The sequence below is a fragment of the Trachypithecus francoisi genome, unplaced genomic scaffold (assembly GCF_009764315.1).
Source record: "Trachypithecus francoisi isolate TF-2019V2 unplaced genomic scaffold, Tfra_2.0 Lachesis_group18, whole genome shotgun sequence".
In the NCBI taxonomy this organism is placed as follows: domain Eukaryota; kingdom Metazoa; phylum Chordata; class Mammalia; order Primates; family Cercopithecidae; genus Trachypithecus; species Trachypithecus francoisi.
The window spans coordinates 210,161-220,054 of record NW_022681463.1 but is presented as its reverse complement, the minus strand read 5'-3'; the positions used below and the strand labels follow the sequence as shown (position 1 = coordinate 220,054).

The 9,894-nt window shown below is 41.4% G+C and overlaps 1 pseudogene; it reads left to right on the top strand.

The window, feature by feature from the left end:
* The first annotated feature begins 9,009 nt into the window (after window positions 1–9,009).
* Window positions 9,010–9,529, top strand: LOC117063338 (annotated as a pseudogene).
* Window positions 9,530–9,894: the final 365 nt, after the last annotated feature.

Sequence of the window (9,894 nt, the reverse complement as noted above, 5' to 3'; positions counted from 1 at the left end):
GTGCCTCTGGCTTATTGCCCAATTAATTGTAGCCTCAGGCTAAACTTTGGTTTCTGTCTTTAATTTTTGTCAGAACAAATATAAGTGATCTCAAAACATCTGCTTTTATTGTAGGGACTCATGCTGCCATCTCCATTCCTCTTTCTTTTCTTGCAATCTGGGTGGAAATTCTTTAATATGAACATTTCAACCACCTTCACTCTCCCATGTCCACTATCAGCACATTCAAACTTATCCAGCCAAGGCTGTCATCTTAGGCCAGGGATTTTTTAGGAATCTATTCTGCTGTGATACGGCTGGCACCCCTTTGACTCACTTTATCACCCCAGGGTTCTTTTCATTTTAGGAGCCCAAGAGGGCAGAAAAAGAAGTAGGTGAGCAATTCAACCCTCTGAGTCAGGAGCATCTCCCCTTGTATTAAGCAACATTGTAGAATATCGTATTTAGTAAGCTCCTAGCAGATGAGCCACGTGACTGCTGAGCACACATGCCTGCTTGCTGCTGTGAGCTCCGACACCATCATCATTAGTCTTTTCCACCTCTGGAGGGAATGATAAGGGCCACTTAATAACCTGTAAATCACAGAGAGTGAAAGGTGTTTCGCCAAAGTGCTGATGACAGAATGAAAGGTGAGGAGTGTTAGCCACAGGTCAAAAGTGCAGGAAAGTCTCTCAATGTGAGTTGTTGAAGAAACGTAGGTCTTTTTTCTTTTGGAAGTCTCACTAGAATGGGGTCAAGGACTCTGCCGATTCTAGGATGAAAAATTGGGGTATTAGACACCCTCAGATATTTATCCCAAGTCTTCATTTAGGGCTTTTAATTAGTTTGTTCAACCATCACAATCTCAAATGCTAAGCAGGGCATTTGAATCTCTCCACAGTCCAAATCAGCACCACCTTTTAAAGTTGAGTTTCTCATTATTCTCACCTGATACACCTTATTTATCCCACACCCACCCAATAACATATCGTACTCACTGTTATCTTTGAGACAACACTTGAAGTTTACTCAACCTGGAGTGTTCTTCACATGTCTTGTCCAGATCCAGTTTGGACTCATTCTTCAGCCCTGCATCAGTCAATGGGAGCTAGGTTAAACTGTGGTGACAGACAACCTCCAAATTTCAGTGGCTCAAAAATCTTCTTCCTCGTTTATATGCATCTCATCATGGGTCAGGTGAGAGGTAGCTCTGTGTTGTATCATCCTAACACAGGAATCCAGACGGAAGGAGGGACCATCAGTAAGATCCCCATTGCTATAGAAAAGAGAAAAAAGCATGCGGAATAGAACTCTGTTTCTTGGAAATTTCTCCTGAAAAAGTCACACGTTATTTTCTTCTCACCTCCATTGGCAAAGAAAAACAAAACAGTCATGTGGCCATGTGAAAATTTAAGTAGGTGGGATGGAACAGTCAGAATGCATTCATAAAAAGTGAACTGAAAATATTTGGAGAACAGCACCAATGACTATCATGAATGCCAGCATGCATCCCAAACAACCCAGTGCTGTCACTCTCCAAACCTTTTACGTCTTGCAAAGTATTAGAACTTATCTGAAGCCATACCACTCAGAGGGACTGCAAAATACATAATGACATCTCCTTTAGGATGTCCTTAGAGAATTCAAGGAAAAGAAGTTAAGTAATTTAAAAGTGCATTTGGGTACAGCTATTTACCACTAGAGGGTAAGACTAGAGATAGATCGTAAACATAATAACAGGGATTATGCTCAGAGTCAGGGCCAGAAGTATGGTTTGAGGTGGGGTCATGGTCAGGGTCAAGATCAAAGTCAGGGTCAAAGTAAGGATCAGAATTAGGGACCAGGGTAGGGATCAGGGTTTAGGTTCAGGGTCAAAGTCTTGGGACAGGGTTGGGGTTAGGATTAGAACCAGAGTTTTGCTCTCCTCGGGACCCACCCGAGAGTGGGTCACCATGGCTTTGGAGCACCTAGTAGCGTGTCCACCTTGAAGACCAGAGTTTCATTGTCCTTAAGACTGACCTGGGGAGATGTGGCTGCAGGCCATTGAGGAAGGTGAGGCAAAAGCTTCCTGTCTGCTCCCTGCGTGCTGAGGAGAGAGCTCTGCTATGGGCTTTACTTTCGCATGTTACATTCTACAAGTCTTGTTTTACAAAAGCCTGCCTGCCTTGAGGCTTTGGCTGCTCGACGCTGCTCATCATCACAGCGTGCCATAACATATGGTAAGATTTGGGTTTGTTTCTGGGGAGAGGTCTTGTTACAGAGAAAGGAGCAATGCTTAGAGCCACCATCAGGACAGTTGGGATGAAAGTTGTGGATGGGCAGAGGATGGAGGTAACATGTGCGCCCCGCTGTAAACACTTTTATTCATGTTTTAATTACTAATTTTTCTTACAGTGTTAAAGTAGTAAAAAATAGTATTGAAAAATTGGAAAGTAGTCACATTAAAACTTGCAACATTATTTAAGTTTAAATATATTATTTGTACCTCATCAACATTTTTTATTTTGTTGAGAAAGTCCAAGGTTAATTGGCAGCATATTTGTAATAGTAGATAGAATAATGTCTGTTTTATAAACATTGACATCCTACATTACCTAGCTCTCAGATTTTTAGAAAGTGTATTTTGCCAGGCTTGAGGTTGTATGCCTGTGATGCATCCTCAGGAGGTCCTGACAACACGGGCCCAAGGTGGCAGGGGCTCAGCTTGGTTGTATACATTTTAGGGAGACATGAGATATCATTATTATTATTATTATTATTTTGAGACTGAGTCTCGCTCTGTCGCCCAGGCTGGAGTGCAGTGGCCGGATCTCAGCTCACTGTAAGCTCCACTTCCCGGGTTCACACCATTCTCCTGCCTCAGCCTCCCCAGTAGCAGGTACTACAGGCGCCCGCCACCTGGCCCGGCTAGTTGGGAGACATGAGATATCAATCAATATGTGTAAGATGTACATTGGTTCAGCCCAGAAAATTGAGAAGGCCAGATGGGGGCTTCCAGGTCATAGGTAGGTAAGAGACAAATGGTTTCATCATTTTGCGTTGCTGATTACTCTCTTCAAATGAGGCGATCAGATATGCATTTCTCTCGGCGAGCATATGGGTGAGTTTGGATAGAATGGGAGGCAGATTTGCCCTCAGCAGTTCCCAGCTTGACTTTTCCCTTTAGTTTAGTGATTTTGGGTCCCCAAGATTGATTTTCCTTTCACAAGGTCTAACAGGTTTTCCTATGAGCATTAATTATTCATTGTGTATTTTATTACAGAAATAAGGCACAGATTTTAAAAAAATCATCAACTTTGTGGCTAGCTATATAGACATAATTACACAGAAGCTCAAGTAAATTTGCAAACATTCCAGAGTTTTGGTTTCCAATAATTCTTTGTGATTCTTTAAAAGGTAAAAGTATTTTTTTCCCGTAAAACATAGCAACATCTAAAATCACCTGTAGAATGTCCTGCCATTTTTGTTTCTCTAGTTTCCTCATTTTCTGTAAAGCCTCACTGAGGAAATTGACTTTGAATATCCTTTTACACTCTTCTGTTTTAGAAAGCATTGTGGTAAAACATTGAATCATCATGGTCATAAGTTCTCTCCACATTCTTTCTTTCTTTGAATATTTTTTCCCAGTGGCTAATATTTGATTCTGTTGTATTATGGCTAAAAGGTAGGCATGGGCACAAAATAAAGACAAGAAGTCTTTGGAATAAGTGATCCCATCACAATGAATCAATTTTCCATTGCAACATATTTTTACAAAGTCACTCTTTTGAAAATATTTAGCCATGAATTGAAACAGAGTCTGTAAGGTTATTTTTTTTCCTGGTCTAAGGCAAACAGCATTTTAGAGAATGAACCCAGGACACAACCACAGCACAAGAAAAAAATATGATAATTAAGTTTACACATATGTGTGACTACTCTAACAGAAAGCATGTAAAGAGCATTTGTTTTGATTTATATATCAATCTGCACTGTTTAATTTTTTGTGTCATAAATGCTCTTATTTTAAAAAACAGGGCTAGTTAACAGTGTCAATTACTAGTAAATCATGGTATAAATAATTAAACAAGGAAATGTTCAAAAAAGATAACTGTTTTAAACAAAGTTTTATTTTACATCATTTTTTTACTTACTCAGAAATTGCCTCCCCCCAAAATGCAGAGATTTCCCATGTAGCTGCAACCTAGTTTCATCTCTTATTAACATCTTCTATCAGTGTGTCTCACATGGCTTATTAATATCTTACATAATTTGTCATAGTTAATGAACCAATACTGATAGACTATTATTAACTAAAGTTCATATTTCATTTGGATGCCCTTGGTTCTGTCTTACTCTGACCCAGGATCCCATCCAGGATCCCACATGACATGTAGTCATCATGTCCCTGTGGGCTCTTCCTGGCTGTGACAGTACGTCAGGCTTTCCATGTCATGATGACCTTGATAGTACTGAGGAGGATTGGTCAGGAATTTTGTAGAATGTCCCCCATTGTCACTGCATGTTCTCAAGGTGAGCTGTCACCTTTGATGTTCACTGGGATCATTTGGCAGAGCTACTGTTTGTCAGGTTTCTCCACTGTGAAGTTATTTTTCCTCCTTGCCCATACTGCATGTGTTCTTTTGGAGCAAGTCACTGTATGGAGCCCACACTTACGGAGTGAGGAGTTGGCTCCACATTATTGATGGCTGAGTGTCTACATCAATTACTTGGAATTCTTTTGCAAAGGAGATTTCTATGCAACTCCGTTTTCTTATTCTCCTGTGTATACAAATACAGACACCTAGATAATTACTTTCAGCTTTAGTTATTATTCAACACTACAATTCATTCCTGTGTTGGCCATCGGTAGCTATTTTTATTGGCTATTCTTTTTCTTTGATATATTTTATTTTATTTTTTTTGGTACTTACTTACTTTCTGATACTTCAAGATTATCCCGACTCCTATATTTACTGTCCCAGTTCTAGTATCAGACATTTCTTCAAAGAGCCTGATTCCTTTCAGAATGGTAGGAAAACTTACATCTGGCTGCTGAATGAGCACATTGTTGAATGAGCACTTGTTCCTCATTAGCACTGCTAGGAAGTATATGTGTGTCTAACCTACCTATACACACCTAATTATAAAGTTTTCTATATAGAACTGTGTGTATCTATATTAAACTAAACGTAAGTTTACGTTCATGTCTCCACCTCTGATCTACTATCACATGAATCATTCTAGCCTTCTCCCCTTGCTAATTTGTAACCTCCCACTTCAACAGTGAGAGACCTGGCTCCTACCATCTGCGACTTATGTAAGTCATTATTTTATTCCAGATATAGATACTGTGGTTTTACAATTGTTCACAATTGCTTCTGTTGGAAAGAACTTTATAAAATAGAATCCAGTGATGAAGTACAGTTCGTTTGCCTTCAGCATATGGATTCTATTCACTTTCAAAGTGACTTAGGTCAACACCATTTCCCCTACACCTTCAGTGAGTTTTTTCCTACATTTGTGTCGTTGTCTGTTTTGTGCTTCTGTAACAGCATACCTGAGGCTGGGTAATTTATAAGTAAAAAAGGTTCTTTTGGCTCACAATACTGGTGGCTGGAATGTCTAAGATTGGGCAGTTGCATCTGGTGGAGTCTCAGCCTTTTTCACCTCATGGTGGAAAGTGGAAGGGGAGCAAGGGGTGCACCAGAGATCACATAGCAAGAATGAAAGCAAGAGGGAAGCCAAGGAACCCAGACTCTTGTTAACTACCTACTCCTGCAGGAATTAATCCATTCCTGTGAGAGCAGAACTCACTCATCCCCACGGAGGACATTAATCTATTCATGAGGGATCCGTCCCCATTACCCAAACACCTTCCACTAGGCCCCACTGCCCCACACTGCCACATTGGGGGTCAAATTTCAACACGAGTTTTTGCAGGGACAAACAACATCCAAACCATAGTAATTTGTAGCATAGTTAAATTATTTTTCACATAATGTATTCTGTCCTGGGATACTCTACATCCTCAGTAATTTTATTTAATTTGAATAGAATTTGATTTACCCATTTGGTTGTAAAACTCTGCATGTTTTGACCAATGCATTGTGGTAGGTATCCCACTATTAAAGTATCATATGGAATGCTTCAAACCCCCACCCCATGGAGCCAATGGCTTCCCATCTGTGTAGTCTGCCTTCTGCAGTGTCTCATTAAATAAAGTCACACTGTGTGTATTCTCCTCAGACTGTCTTCTTCCACTTAGCAATGTGCATACAAGATTCACTCATGTCTTTGTGTGAGTTGATAGCTTGTTCCTTTCTATGGCTAAATAGTATTCCATTGCATGAATGTACCACAGTTTTGTTATGCATTTGGGGGAGCAAAACCTTCCCCTTCTAACTTTGTTCCAGGGTTGGAGACCTTCAAATTAACTGACAATAGATACATTAATAGGAGAGACAATATTTGGCTTCTTATTCCACAAGTATCATTGTAGGACAAAATTCATCAGATGACAGAATCCAGTTTACAAACAGGTAAAACTAGTCCAAAGACAAGAAACTAGACTAGAATCTGATAACCCACAAGGGCTATAGATTTCCTTTTATTTATTTAAATTTTTTATTATACTTTAAGTTCTAGGGTACGTGTGCACAACGTGCAGGTTTGTTACGTAGGTATACATGTGCCATGTTGGTTTGCTGCACCCATCTACTCGTCATTTACGTTACGTATAGTTTTCCTCAAAAAAGTTTTTTTGAGACAGGGTCTGGCTCTGTCTCCCAGGCTGGAGTGCAAAGATGCAATCTCAGCTCACTGTAACCTCTACCTCCTGGGTGCAAGTGATCCTCCCTCCTCAGCCTCCTGATTAGCTGGGACTATAGGCACATGCCATCATGCCCATCTAATTTTTTTATTTTTAGTAGACACGAGGTTTCACCATGTTGCCCAGGCTGGTCTTGAACTCCTGGCCTCCCAAAGTGCTGGAATTATAGGCATGTGCCATCATGCCTATCTGACTTGTAGTTTTCCATTGAAACAAAATTTATCTCTGTAGCAACCATCATTTTTGATCATAGATAATCAGAGTAAGATTATTCTTGTTTCAAAAATAAGTCTAGCTTTGTTAGATTTTGCCTGATCATTTATGTAAGTGCAGCAAGAACAAGAGCTGACCACATAGGTGCTTTCAAGCTTCGTTGCTGCAAGTTTTCGTACAGAATCTCAGGTTGGACTTTTAAAGGCCTTATTGAAGCTAAAAGCCAAGCCAAGAACATACTATCAAATTTCAGCTGCAGTCCTTATAGCTTTGTGTGAATTCCTCTCTGCTTGAGGCCCTCAAAATAGCCCCAAATTCCTGGGCCTACAAGGAAATTACCTTCCTTACTAATCTGTAAGGTTGTGAACCCCAAAATCCAGGTATCAGACTGACTTTTCTCAGAGTGCTTTGTAAGCATTGGCTCCATAAAAGCCAACCTTAGTTCCTTACAATTGCTTGTCATAACTGGTCTGAGGTACACTTCCTAAATATGATATTTCAGTAAAAGCCTTGATAATATAACCAAAGTTTCCAATTCTGTCCTGTTACAAGGTGAACAGATACTTACTGGACTTTTGCTAACAACTATATTGTCATAAAAGTAAGAGTATTCAGTAAGAATTTCAAAATTCTAGAGAAATCAGTTGGGGAAAAAAGATAAATGCTCCATTTCTGTTTACAAAAACATAATCTACTAAATTGTTGTGAGTTAGAGATAGCTTAAGAGTTTGCCAGGCACGGTGGCTCAAACCTGTAAACCCAGCACTTTGGGAGGCCAAGACGGGTGGATCACGAGGTCAGGAGATCGAGACCATCCTGGCTAACACGGTGAAACCCTGTCTTCATAAAAAAAAAAAAAAAAAAAACACACTAGCCAGGCAAGGTGGCAGGCGCCTGTAGTCCCAGCTACTCAGGAGGCTGAGGCAGGAGAATGGTGTAAACCCAGGAGGCGGAGCTTGCAGTGAGCTGAGATCCGGCCACTGCGCTCCAGCCTGGGGCGACAGAAGGAGACTCCGTCTCAAAAAAAAAAAAAGATTTGGGCCGGGCGCAGTGGCTCACGCCTGTAATCCCAGCACTTTGGGAGGCCGAGGCGGGCGGATCACGAGATCAGGAGATCGAGACCATCCTGGCTAACCCTGTGAAACCCCGTCTCTACCAAAAACACAAAAAATTAGCCGGGCGTTGTGGCGGGCGCCTGTAGTCCCAGCTACTCGGCAGGAGAATGGAGTGAACCCGGGAGGCGGAGATTGCAGTGAGTGGAGATCGCACCACTGCCCTCCAGCCTGGGCGACAGATATAGGCTCTGTTTCAAAAAAAAAAAAAAAAAAAGATTTGGAGGCTGGGCGTGGTGGCTCATGCCTGTAATCCCAGCACTTTGGGAGGCCGAGATGGGCAGATCACGAGGTCAGGAGACCAAGACCACCCTGGCTAACACGGTGAAACCCCATTTCTACTAAAAAATACAAGAAATTAGCCGGCGTGGTGGCGGGCACCTGTAGTCCCAGCTACTCGGGAGGCTGAGACAGGAGAAAGGTATCAACCCAGGAGGCAGAGCTTGCAGTGAGCTGAGATCGCACCACTGCACTCCAGCCTGGGTGACGGAGCGAGACTCTGTCTCAAAAAAAAAAAAAAAAAAAAAAAAACAAAACAAAACAAGAGTTAGCTTAAGAGAAAGAGATTTCTTTTTCTTTCTTTCTTTTTTTTTTTTTTGAGACTGAGTGTCACTCCGTCTCAATTTCTCAGCGTGGTAGGCAAAAACATGTTTATTAACAGGCCAAAATATCTAGTTTCTCTGTAAAAATAAGAAGCCAAAAGTATATAAACTTGAATTACTTATGTTCAGTAATTAATGTTTTAGCATTGTATCTTGTTTATAAATGATCTAGATATTTAATGGAAATATTTTACTTAGCTTAATTTTAAGGTTAAAAATTACCAAAACTACTATTAGGCAGATTTACTGTAAAAAACTTATTATTGAAATAATGTTTTTCGCTTTTCACAAGATGGTACCAAAAGTGAAGAAGGAAGCTCCTGCCCCTCCTAAAGCCGAAGCCAAAGCAAAGCTTTAAAGGCCAAGAAGGCAGTGTTGAAATGTGTCCACAGCCCCCCAAAAAAGATCTATACCTCACCCACCTTCCAGCATCCCAAGACACTGCGACTCCAGAGGCAGCCCAGATATCCTGGGAAGAGCGTCCCCCGGAGAAACAAGCTTGACCACCATGCTATCATCAAGTTTCCACTGACCACTGAGTCAGCCATGAAGAAGACAGAAGACAACAACACGCTTGTGTTCACTGTCGATGTTAAAGCCAAAAAGCACCGGATCAAACAGACTGTGAAGAAGCTCTGGGACGTGGATGTGGCCACGGTCAACATCCTGATTCGGCCTGATGGAAAGAAGAAGGCATATGTTCGACTGGCTCCTGATTATGATGCTTTGGATGTTGCCAACAAACTTGGGACCATCTAAACTGAGTCCAGCTGGCTGATTCTAAATAGATGTATATCTTTTCACCAAAAAAAAGGGAAATAGGCCGGGCGCGGTGGCTCAAGCCTGTTATCCCAGCACTTTGGGAGGCCGAGACGGGCGGATCACGAGGTCAGGAGATCGAGACCATCCTGGCTCACACGGTGAAACCCCGTCTCTACTAAAAATACAAAAACTAGCCGGGTGAGGTGGCGGGCGCCTGTAGTCCCCTACTCGGGAGGCTGAGGCAGGAGAATGGCGTAAACCAGGGAGGCGGAGCTTGCAGTGAGCTGAGATCCGGCCACTGCACTCCAGTCCGGGCGACAGAGCGAGACTCTGCCTCAAAAAAAAAAAAAAAAAAAAAAAAAAAAAAAAAAAAAAAAAAAGGGAAATAATGTTTTTCATAAGAATGATGACTTAA